Here is a 13,992-nt window from a genome sequence, read left to right on the forward strand (position 1 = left end):
TATTTATTTTTGTTTAATGTTGGGAAAATTTTTGAATTTTTATTGCGTATTATTTGTATATTATACTATACTAAGTTTTAATATAGTAAGTAAATCATTAAAGATATTATAGGACAATTATTGTTAATTTCTCTAATTTATTCCAAAAAAACAAAATATTTGTTTTGCACAATCATTGTTGCATTTGCTCAAATATTAAAGGTAAAAGGTGCGCAATCGTGTTGTGTTTTTTCAGGTAAAAAGGTAAAAAGTGCGCAATCGTGTTACGCCCCTCTTGTACATATTAATACCTTATTGTATATAATAATTATATATTTATACTATAATATATTCTTAACTATATAGTTAAATAGGTTTAATACTAGTTAGTATAAGTTAATATAAGTTTAATACATCGTAAACTGTATTACTATACATCGTAAGCCTAATAATTTTAGTGATTTTTTTTAAAAAAATTTAAAATGTTTTCTTTTATACTGAACAGGGCTATAGGTATTATTTTTATTATTATAGGTATATATTTTTAAATTAAATTCTGGTTAATGCATAATATATACTATAATGGGTACTAAACTATATTTGAAACTTACATAGTAGAATTATTTATTAATATTTTAGAATCATTCTACAAGAAAGTCAAATTAAATTTTATGAGCATTTGAAATTTATATTTTTACAACATTTGATATTCACTCGATTTCTCGTGTAACGATTTTAATATTTTTGTTGTAATTAAAAACCAAATGACTGTAGATACTTGAAAATTTCACTGAATGTTTGTATTAGCATTTTCTATACACCATAAAGTTTTGAAAATAATTATCTATTTTTGAGCCGTTACGGATATTGTCAGTTTTCAATTTTTTTAGTTTTTTTTTTCTATAAATATCAATCAAATTTTATTTGTTGGGTATAAAAGGGTGAAAATTTAATTCAAGGCTCCTGATCTATTGTTACAATAGCAGTTGAAAAATATAAAAAAATATATAGGCACTATTTTTTTTATAAACATTTAAAGTTTGAATTTTGACAAAATTTATTAATTATTTTATAGTTATAAATGTATAAAATGTTCAACTTTTGTAGCTAAGGATTGAAAATTTAAAACAAGGTTCCACGTAAATAGTTGAATACATAAATTACTTTATTCACAATCATATCAACAAATATATTATTAGTAATATCATAGGCTGATTGACCGTTTTCGTTCAGAATCGTTTTTCTTATACAATTGTGGTAATCTGACAATCGGGTTGATTGTGTGGTTTGCCGGGTTGCAACGAATCCGGACCTTTCGGCGTGGCCATCTCGGCATGGGTCTATTTCGGCGTGGTCATTTTTTCATAAAATGATTTTAATCGCGTTTAGATTATATAATGTTAGCATTGATTATATTGTACCGATATAATTTATCAGTTTTTATCTCACTTTCGTCGGTTGGATGGAGGTATGCCGTATGAACTGTATATAATAATAATTATATATATATATATACTATGGGATTATACTGTCATACAACATAATCTATATTACGGTCTAAGTTAATAAAGATATAGGTTTAGGTATAGTTAACCTATACGCTGTGTCGATAGACGATCATTGAGTAGATCATCAAGTAGTCAGTACCTAGTTAGTAGTCACCATGGCACAAGCAATTGAAACTTTTCGTGGACGTGAAATATTTGTACATGATGGGTACATGTATATTTTTATGATACAGTTGTAAGAAATCGTCGTCGAATCCCACTTTCCCCCCCTATAATCTGGAACGTTTATGATCGAGTACTTAATAAAGAAGATCGAACAAATAATCATGCAGAAGCGGCAAATCGTAGGCTTAATCTACAAATGGCAGTTGACCACCCGACACTATGGGCATTTATATCATGTTTAAGGAGAATACAAAGTGGCCGAGACACCTTCTTTTGCCAATTAGAAACAGGCAAAAGTCCACCAAAAAAGAAAAAAAATACATCGACGTCGATAAACGTATTTTAAAATTAGTCAGTGATTATGATAATCGTAATATTATGAGTTTTTTAAGAGGAATAGCACATAATTTAAGTATGATGACCTGAATATTTTTATTCATAATTTTAATAGCAATTCTAATTTTAATACTAATTTTTGTATACAGTTTTTTATACAAAAATTTTTTATTCATTTATATTTTATACCTAATTTCTGAGTGACCTGAATATTTTTATTCATAATTTTAATAGCAATTCTAATTTTTATACACAGTTTTTTATACAAAAATTATTTATTTATTTATATTTTATACCTAATTCTGTAATGGCCTTACGCCGAAATGTCCTAGACCGGGGTTGCAAGTAGCAAGACCATGGAGAAAAGATTTCTTCTTGTTGATTGAAATAAAACTTGTTGAAGATGTACTCTGGTTAGGTTAGGTTAGGTTTCATTTTGTTGAAAATTATTAAAAGCCAAATAATATAATTCTGGTGCTGAGTGTCGTGAAGATGCTTGTGATGGCAATGGGTGTACACGTCTGATTACAGACCGTTTTAGGTCTGCTTTTATAAGGGTCTCCTACTCCCCTACCTTCCGCCTTGCCAATCGACTTATCCGTATTGCCAACAGAGTGCTATCTATATCCTGCACGCTTAGTTGTGCAAAAAGTCCTATCACTGTGTCCATCATGTTGTCAATCATTTATTAGAGACTACTTTCCTGTTTCTATTTATGTACGTTATATATATATATATATACCCAATTCCCATTGTTTTATATATGATTGACGATTCGCATATAATATGATGTGGTCCTTTCAAATATTATTCATGAATTAACGTGATTGACTGTTTACGATAACGCTATTGACAGTTGACACCCTTCGTCATCTTAGTCGTGTATTTGGGTATTTGGCAATTGATATACATATACATATACGTAACATTATTTCTTATTCGTTTAAATTTATTATATCTGTCTGTAAACTATCTAAGCTTTATTATTTGATATGCGTAGGAGTAAACGGATGTCATCCGTTACACAATGATATTAAATCATTGCATTCAAATTTAACACCATCCATTATATAATGACCCACTTGTAACCTACTTTACAGCAGAGCCACTTGCCCACTTTTTTTAATTTGCCAGTTCAATATTACCATGACGTAATGGCTATAACCAATAATTGTATGGTTGACATTATAAATAAATTATATGGCATATGATACTATTTTAAAATACACGTTACATATTATAATTGGTACTTAGTTCCGTATATTTGTTAGGTATTAATATTTTAAGCAACCGGAGATGCGTATTTAAGGTTAGTTTTTTTCTTATGTATGGTGTTCAAGTGACATGCTGGTCAATAGTTAACCCTAGTCCCTAGATGAGATATTATAATATAGGTACAAAACTAGTTTCCTGTTGCCACAAAATATGTTTGGCATATCCCAATACCTACAATAAGACGTATGACGAAACATTTATACTGCAAATAAGTAATATATTTGTTTATTGTTCGACGGTGGGTGGGATTGCGAGACACGGTGGATAGTTGCGTGCAGTAACTCCGCCTTGTGAACAATTATATATCCCGCCCAGAAATCCTATACGTCAAACAATAGCGTTTGGTGAGGTAATTTTTTACTATCGATGTTGTTTTTTACATTTTGTAGTTAAAAATGTATTAAATGTTTAACTTTTATAGATAATGATTGAACATTTAAAACAAGGTTTACGGAAATAGGTTATTCTGAAACCAAAAAATATAAAAACAGTTTTTATTATAGTTATTTTATGTTCAAATGGATTCAATTTAGTTGTGTTTGTTGCCTGGCCATTTTTAGTTTATCTTTTTATCGACGCTTTGCAATTGCAATCTCGTAAAGATGTCCACCTAATTTTTAAAACATTGACTGAAATTACATTATTATTAATAAATAATTTGTACTATAATACAAAATATATATATTATAGTTTTTATACAAATTAAAAAAAAATGATATATGGTATAATACTTGTATAATAAGTATATAAATATAAAATTTAAATACTTTTTTTTATAAAAAAACTTAATATTTTTTTTATTCCAAAATAATTTTAATATTTTTTAAAATAATAGAAAGACGTGAGTATAACATTTTACATCAATATTATTTGTATTTAATGGACTTAAGCAAACCTGTGATACCCCGCTACACTAGTAATGGACTTCCACTATAGGTTTAACCTGGTAGCCGTTTTTCCCGAACTACTTTTTCCCGACAAATATTATTCCGGAAATAAAAAATTTAAAAATATTGTTATTTTTCTATAATATAATATTATATTTTATATCTATAAGTAAAATACAGCTATTGCTTTACATTCTAATTCATAAACAATTATTTTTTCCATGCGATAAAGATAGTATTTACGAAAAAGACCCGTACTTTTCTTCGTATCTTGCCTTTATTGCACTTAACCGTAGTTACAACGACATGTGCATATATAACTTCGCAACACGAACATTTAACATTTATTTTACATCGATATCACCACACTATAGTAATCGTAGAGTCGCGTATTATTCGCTTGCTATCAGCCTTCGTTATACTTCCATTTTCAAATATCTATAAAAGTAGTGTGTTTTATTGTAAATTGTATAGACAAATTATTTTTTTTATTGAGTCATTAAACTATTGGTTACCAGTTAATTAAACTAATGATCCGATTTCGGTTGAATAAAAATTTATTCGTTCATTAAACAGTAGTACAGTTCGTCAGTAACCACGAGCGTGCTCAGAATTTCTGGCAGGGTAGTCATACACAAGTACATAACACATTAACACACACACATATTACGTATATATTATATTCATATTCACACCTAAGTTATAAATACGAATTTGGATAGGGTAAACTCATTTAACTACATTTACCATAGTAAAAATATTTTATGATTGACTATTAATTATTATCATAATAATAATATTGAATATTGAAGGGGGGGGGGGAGTTCGCAGAGTAGTCAAGTGCCTACCATGACTACCCCGTGCGCACGTTTATGTCAGTAACTACCTATGCGTCTGTTCAATGCGTTACACCACTTACACACTCTTACATATAACATTTTTGCATTTTTACTTGCTTACCACGTATATAATTAATTAATTATTAATATTTAATACATCACAAAGTAGGTAATTAAATACACTTTAAAAATAACTGATTCCGAATCATCATCTAATTCTGATGATGAAATGGTGTTAGATGTATTATTTTATTTACCCAGACCAAAATACTTTCGGGATAGGTCAAACTCATTGGAGGATTTCAACGATTTTGACTTTAAATGTAGGTTTAGGTAAGTAACTAATAGGGAATAGCTATAATAACTAATAAGTTATATAAAATGTAAAATCGTACCTAATTTGATACACAATATATTTTTACAATAGACTATCAAAGGAAACTTTTGTATTTTTATTACATTTAATTGGAAACGATTTGCGACGTTCTACAAATAGAAGCTTCGCCATTTCTCCAGAAATACAAATTTTGGTGACATTAAGATACTATGCTACAGGTACCTTTCAATTTTGTATAGTGTAACCTACATCAAAATGTACTGTACCTATATTTTTATTTGTTTTTCTAAATTTAATGTTATATATTATGGTAAAGTTACTGTTGAACTGAACACATGTGTTGATGCATACAGGCGGCTGCTCGGATCTATTATAGTGGTAATTTGGAATTTTGTCGCTGCCACCCAAGGCACGTATAAGTCGTAAATGATTATAAGTCTATGTCTGGTTTTAGACAGGAACGGCATACGTGCATAACAGCAACGACGACCAAAATTTAAAACTATATGGTTTAGAAATAGAATTTTAAAAAACTAAATTCAAAACGCCCCGTAAGAAGTTTCTTTTACACAAAAAAAATTTCCGAAATCAGTTCACTACGCGGCGGTGCTAGGTGTGTTTTGAGCAAAAAAACCAGTCACGTGCAGTCCTTAAGAGTAGGTCGCACACTCGCAACCTCATATTATGCTGTCGCCGTCTTATACAGTGGCGTAGCCAGAAATTTTGTATGGGGGGGGGGGGCTAAGTATACAAATACAAATACTACGATAGTATAATAGAACAAACTAATACACAAGGGTATTGTTCATCTAAAATGTTGTTGTAGGTGGTTCCAGGTTCTGTTCATGACAGTACAATTTTTGATAATAGTATGTGTAGGGCTAAGTTTGAAAATTGAGAATATGGAAATAGTTTGTTACTCGGAGACGGGGGCTATCCATGTCGCGATTACACGATGACTCCTCTTCTTCGTCCTGTTACTGAAGCTGAGAAGAAATATCAGGTATTAGTATATTATTTATTATTAGGAAACATTTAATACTACCATTAATAGAAATTACATTTCTCTCTTTTCACTCTTAATTTTCCACAATCTGGTTCGAATACAATTTTTAGTTATAAGGAATTAAAATTAAATTAATCGAATACATTTTTTTTTTATAATTTTTGCTTCATTAAAATATCTCCGACCGCCATCATTAAAATAACTTCCAGAGAAATTAAATTTAGTTTAAAAACTATGCATTTAAAAATATCATTTTTTATCATATAAAGCTCATAAGAATCGTTGTAGAAAGGTGTGTGGAAAAGGAGATTTCCGGTGATAGCTGTAGGAATACGGACATAGCTTAACACGGCTATGACGACCATTGTTGCCACAGCTGTTTTATACAACATTTTAAAAGAACAATGTGATGAAATGCCAGCTGACGAAAATGCCGTTGATAATGACTTACTTCTGGAAATTGATATGAACCCTGTAAGACAAACAGGCAATTTAGTCAGAGGACAGTTAATTTACCTGATATTTACATAAAAACCATGTTATAGTGGTAACTATTAGTTAGTAATATAATGTATGTATATTATTATTTGTAAATTTTTTGTATTATTCATTAGATTATATATTTATTATTCAAGTATAATAAATAAATTAATATTATAAAGTTATAAAGTTATAAAAATGAAAATAAATATTATGTAAAAAAAATTAACTTATTTTATTATATCATTTTAATATTATACTAAATGCTTAAATTATGAACAGTAAGTTAAATATTGCTCATAGTTTAATTATTTGTATGATCATACCTGCACATATGTATTTACTCAAATCCAAACATTTTTTTTCGTGCTTGAGTTCCAATAATAATATTTCTTCTTTAAATTTGTTTTGACGAGATTCACTTTCCAATCTTTCCACTTCAAATTGTATTTTTTGTGTCATAAGTGTTTTTTCTAGTTCACTTACTTCAAGGTCAACTTTTGCTTTTTTTAACCTAATACTGTGTAGTTCGGGTCTGGTACGAAACATCGACAGTCAATATATCGACAAGTTAAAAGGTCGACGGTCGAAACTTCGACCAGTACAAAATGTCGACGGATCCTTATATCGATAAGTACAAAATGTCGACAGGTCAATATATCGACAAGTACAAATTATCGAAAAAAAAATACTACATTTTATAGTTTAACGTCGAGATAAAGTGAACGGTATTCTTTTGGATACTGAATACTCTGTAATAGCTTTATATACACAGATAACGATAAAATAAATAGTATTTCCCGTGCGAGAGAGATATGAAATCATTTCGATTTAGTATGTATGTGCTGTTAATATTAAAAAATCAGTCGGGATTTTAAAACGGGTCAACAAGCTGAATTTTTATAATGTAATTATTTTTATAATAATATATCAGTATTTATTAAATAATTATTTTGAAATATATAATTTTATCTTGAGTATTTCATGAATTACAAAAATATGTAAACATCAACTTGAAAAGTTGAAACACTATCTTTTTAATATAACTGTTAATAATTATAGGTATAATAATTTATGAAGAACTTAAATCGAATTAAAATATAATATTTCATTAGGTATAAATAGTCACCTATATAAGTGACAGTTACCGAAAAAAATGCTATCTACCATGCGTACAGTATATAGTATAATTATCCAAACTTATAGGCACGAATTCACGACGATGCACAAAACTGTGTGCGAGTCCTATTTTTATTGCGGTCTTATCGTTACCATCGTTGTCATCCGATATATATGTAATACCTAATCCGTCATAATGTTTTATTCTTATGAGATAGGTAATTGATGATATACAAATAATATATTAAACTTAATAATATTAATAATCATGTTTATTTTTTTTTAAGTTTAAAAGTACCTACTTAGCTAGTTTATTTTTTTGCAAACATATGTCTTTACTGATTTTTGCTTAAATTACGTAGGTACAACAAATTTCAAGTATCGAACCACAAGCATTTTTATATTTTATTTTTTATAGAAAAATGGAAATTTGGAACTAATACCGTCACAAAAAGGAAAATATATCCGTGAACATTCAGTTTATATCAAAATCAACGCCGTAAAAATAAATTGTATTGGAGATGCGATCAACGTATTTCCATTGGTTGTAAAATTTAATTTGTAAAAATAATTCTAAAATATTTTTTTTTATTTACATTATTTGTGTACTTATTTTAATTTAAATTGTAGGCATTTATTGACTTGTCGACGTTGTACTTGTCGATATAATGATCCGTCGACATTTTAACTTGTCGATATATTGACTGTCGACGTTTTAACCGGCTCCCGTGTAATTCATCTTCAAATTTTGTGGTATTTTCTGTTTTTGCTAATCGTTTGTTATTCAAAATAGATTAACCTTCGTACACTTTCTTGGAACTTATCTGCTTAGATTCATTAACATTAATAATATTTTTAGATTTAGCGGAGATTACATTTTCAGACAAATTGGATTTAGGAGTACAGGATGATGAAGGAACGGATTCATTTAATTATCTGGATTCTGGTTCAAGGGTATCACATATCCCTTCATAATATTTTGTAAGACATATGCTAAAGCAAAAAAATCAAAAAATTAAAAGCAAGCAACAAACCAATCATATTTTTAAATAATCATCAATAATTAATAAAAAAATATATATACAAACCATCAGTGTTGGGAAGTAACTTAAGTTACAGGTAGCTATAGCACAATTACTTTTTATGTAATTTGATTGTAATTTAATTACATTTTATTGTTAGTAATTTATATGTGATTTAAATTACTTTTTGTACTTACATAATTACATATCTAAATTACTCGTTACTTTTTTTTTCGCAACACCAACATTTGTTATTTGGGCGTAATATAGCAACTAAGGTATTCCGTACTTCCGCGATTACTAGGTACTCTCTAGGTCGGTTTAGAGCAAAAGGATCTATTATAAGTTGTATACAGAAAGAAAACCATTCAGCCAATAAACATAATATACTTCTTTAGAAAACATATATTAGTTCCTTTACCCTGTACTGAATCAGAGAGTCACTATTGTGAAAGTAAGGAATACCTTTGTTGCTATATTACATTCAAATAACAAATGTTGATGTTTCAGATTCTCATTCACATGGGCGCAACTAGAGTAAAATTAATGACGTGCTAAAACCTAAAGCACAACATGAAAACCACCCTTCCTTATTTATGATTATTACACACTAAAATGTTTTTATTTAAGAAGATGTCAGCGGCCACTCAGCATACCATTTGTTTTCTCTCTCTGGTCCACGCGCGACATATACACAACGCATTTACGCAGAATATTTTTTTATATCTAGGAAATATTAAACCTACTGATTCTACTTATTTGTGTACACAGTGCAATTAATACAACAATAAACCAAATGTAATAAACGCTGATGTTTCCATTGACCATTACAAATTAAAATAACTTAGAAAAAAAATATATTTTGATAATTTATCATAAATTATTATTTATAAAATCAGAAGTTTTACTATTACCAATATTGTAAGAAACCGGCACAGACGATTTGGAACTCCCAAGCACCCTCCCCCTCCATAGTTAGTAGTTGCGCCCATGCTCATTCATTATTTATTCATGCCTGAATCACGATTACACAAATTGTTTGATGTTCCATCATCTACAATATCTTCCACATCTACATTTTAATTAATAAAATGATAATATTTATATATTTAATATTGTTACAAATTAATTTATGTATTATAAATTGACATTAATAACATATTTGTATGACATGCTAATTGACATTATGCACCATGGAATACCAATATAATAAATATATTTACCTACCTGTATTGTAGTCACCATCACAATCTACTACATTGTTTAGATGATCCAATGGTTTTCCCAGTAAACCAAAAATTTTTTCCGTAGATTTTGAAATACTTGGAATGTGAGTACCTCCACCTGTTATATACATTTGTACCTATATAGAATATGAATAAAATAAATATGTTTTTCAATCAGTGCTCAATAAACAGATAAGTTGAATTATATAATTATAAACAGTAAATACAGTTTAAAATTATTATATAAAATAAAATTTGAAATTTGAATATAATACAACATTTAACTTCAATATAATATAAAAAAAAAACTTTAACTAATAGCTTTTGCAGCAGGTGTAATTTAAGATCAATAAAAAAAATAAAAATAACTTCAATATAAAATAACCCATAAAGTAAAAATTACATGTTATTTTAGCAATATTAAATTATAAAACAGCAAAATAATAAATTTACCTTATCGTGACTTTTTTCTTTCCTAGCATCTTTTTTCAGTCCATCGTACAAAGTTTTAATTGTACATCAATTCTGATGCCTGATTGTTGTTGCATACTATACAAACAAGTGATCTCAGACCAGGCCTCAGTTTTTTTTTTGGTTCCAAACCGCATCAGTCTGAATAAAATATTTTAAAAACAATTAAACTTAAAAATAAAAAGATATTTAATAATTATTATTCACATGGCTAAATTAGTTTGATATATTTTATTATTAGGACTGCGGACTACTATACTCTTATTACTACCACTAAAAACTGTGACTAAGGATTTTTAATATTTTTCAAATATCATTGTAATTATATAGTAGGAGCCTTGTATTAAATTTTCAAGCTTTTTTACCCAACAAATAAAGTTTCATTCATAGAAAAAAAAACTAAAAAAATTGAGAACTGATAATGTCCGTAAACAGCTCAAAAAGAGTCATATTATTTTCAACATTTTATTGTGTATAGAAAATGCCAATACAAACATTCAGTGAAATTTTCAAATATCTACAGTCATACGTTTTTTAATTACAACAAAATAAGAAAATCGTTACAAAAGAAATCGAGACGTGGCGGCTATCCTCAAAATAATATGTGTTGCTGAAAATATTTCAGAGGAAACAACCACCTACCCACCCACCATAACATAATTATTAGAAAATACGAATTACCAATATTTAATCAGTGACTACTGGTTCACATATTTTTCTAATTGTTATCAAAATATAACAGTAAATTAATTTAAAAAAATATATTTATAACACTCTATTTTATAAATTGAAAAATATATATTGTATATTACTATACTTATACAATATTGTATATAATATTATGTATTTTATAATATAATGTCAAAAATGATAGTATATTTTATTTTCATAAGGCATAACATAAGTTTATAATTGAGATAAAATGTAAAATGATGAAATATATATATTTTTAATTTTGTTTTGTCTCACTTTACATGATGAAGTATGGCGTGTCCAATTTGTAGAATTCATACTACCTACCTACCTTTTTTTTAACACATATGCAAACGTTATCATCATCATCAAACATTATTAAATATTAAAAAGTATACAACGTGTAGTATGTACCGAGTACCGATAACCGATTACTAATGTTTTTATAATTTGTAAATTTGTAATCCAATAAAGACATTAAGATTACCTCCTAAGTATTGTAAACTAGATATTATTATATTTAAAATTCAAATTATGTGACTATTTTGAATAATGACATAATGGTAATGAGTAATGACTAATAAAATTATTAAATAATAATTGATTAGGTATCTACCAAGTATCCAATATTCAATAATATTATATTTTTAGCATAATATCGGTAGCAAATGGTCAAGAGAGTGGAGTGGAGGTATAGCAGGTGGTAAGTAGACGGAATATCAATAAACAAACTATTTTTATTTATAGACATACCAACTACCGAAATATAAATACTAGTCCGTTGTCCGTACATATAGGTATTATTTTTATTATAGTTTACTAGTTGAATAATTAATATAAATAACATTCTACAGGAAACGGTTTCTTCTGAAAATGATTTATTCCAGAACTTGTATTTATTTTAGTATTGTTTCGTTTTTAATTATAAGTCATAGTATTATAAATAATTACACAAATACCCAACATCCATCCAACCACTCACCTTGGTACCCACCCACCCACCCACCAAATGTTGTATGTGTTGCTCAAGCAACACTTGCACCATAGGATAGCCGCCACTGGAATTTCGAGTGAATATCAAATGTTGTAAAAATGTGAATTTGAATTTCAAACGCTCATAAAAATTTAATTTGACTTTCTTGTAGACATTTTGTTTTTGATAAAGGTAGAAAAACTTATGGACAATCTTGTATTACATTTTCAAATCTGATTTGAACTTTAAATGCTTATAAATGAAAACTGTGACTAAGGATTTTTAATTTTTTTCATCTGCCTTTGAAACAATAACCTAGGAGCCTTTCAAGGTTTTTTACCCAACAAATAAAATTTTATCGATATTTGTAGACAAAAAAACTAAAAAAAATGGAAACTGAAAATGACCGTAAACAACTCAAAATAAGTCAAAATATTTTTAAAATGTTATGGTGTATAGAAATTGCTAATATAAATATTCAGTCAAAATGTCATATACGGTCATTAGTTTTAGAGTTGCACCAAAAACCAAAATCGATTTTCTCGAATACAGATTTTGTGTAAAAATTCTCGTTTTTCCTTAATTTTTCTTTTATTTTTCATGTCGCTTTTGAAAACTACTGAGAAGTTTTTACTTTTGACCCCCCAAAGTACCAACTAGATTTCCTTTTCTATTAGAAAAGTTAATGTCGAAGAAAATCCAAGCACTTTTACTGTCCTAAAAGGTGATGACAGACACAAAAAAAACACACATCATTGTAAAATCAATACATTTATCGCTTCGCTCAGAATCTAAAATGTAATTCATTTGTACCAAACTACCGATTAGGTTTTCAAATTAAAACAGCTGATTAGTTGTTATCAATTTTCTGTGATAAGCTTAAGACTTCAACATAAACCTTGGTATCATGTTTGAAACCAATACATTTTTACTCAACTGTTTGTGCAACCCAAATCGCTTCATTAAATTATTTAATGATTCAATAAAACTATTCATTAAATAAAATTAAGGAACGGTTTCATGCAACCCGGCATAAGTATATTAATTTACCTAAATACTTAAAAACGCTCATAAAGCTATTATAAAAATTAGAAATATTTAATGAATTCTAAAAAAAAAATAATTTAATTTATAAACATTATATAATATAATATATTATGTTTATAAAAATACACTATATTTTATGTCCTATAATGTTCACGAGCTCCTTCATATTAGTGACGATTATGAACATTTTGGAGCATAATAATATTAGTGCTTTTCCTTTTGAAAACTATTTGAAGAACGTAAAAAAAAATGGTACGTAAACATGAAAACCCACTACACCAAATTGTTAAACGTTTTAATGAAAGAAATCAAATTCAAGGAAATATCTCAAAAACTAAAAAACAATTTCCATATCTTAAAAGTATACACACAAATGGCACTTTATTACAACATGTAAATGGGTTGCAATATAAAAAGTTGTATCTAAAAAATATAACAATAAAAGTTGATATAATAGCCGACTCATTTTTTTTTTCCAAAAAATTTGATGTAGTCAATAATAGTAGTTTATAATATACTACTCTAAATAGTACTAATAATCATTGTAGGAAAAGTATTTGAAATTTTAAGAGCTTTTTATGACAGTCCTATAAGTACCTATTATAACTGTTTTTAATATTTATGAAGTT

General features: G+C 27.8%; 1 pseudogene; it reads right to left on the bottom strand.

The window, feature by feature from the left end:
• Positions 1-9,954: 9,954 nt before the first annotated feature.
• LOC132945321 (uncharacterized) lies at positions 9,955-11,719 on the bottom strand (annotated as a pseudogene).
• Positions 11,720-13,992: the final 2,273 nt, after the last annotated feature.

The sequence above is a fragment of the Metopolophium dirhodum genome, chromosome 1 (assembly GCF_019925205.1).
Source record: "Metopolophium dirhodum isolate CAU chromosome 1, ASM1992520v1, whole genome shotgun sequence".
Lineage (NCBI taxonomy): Eukaryota > Metazoa > Arthropoda > Insecta > Hemiptera > Aphididae > Metopolophium > Metopolophium dirhodum.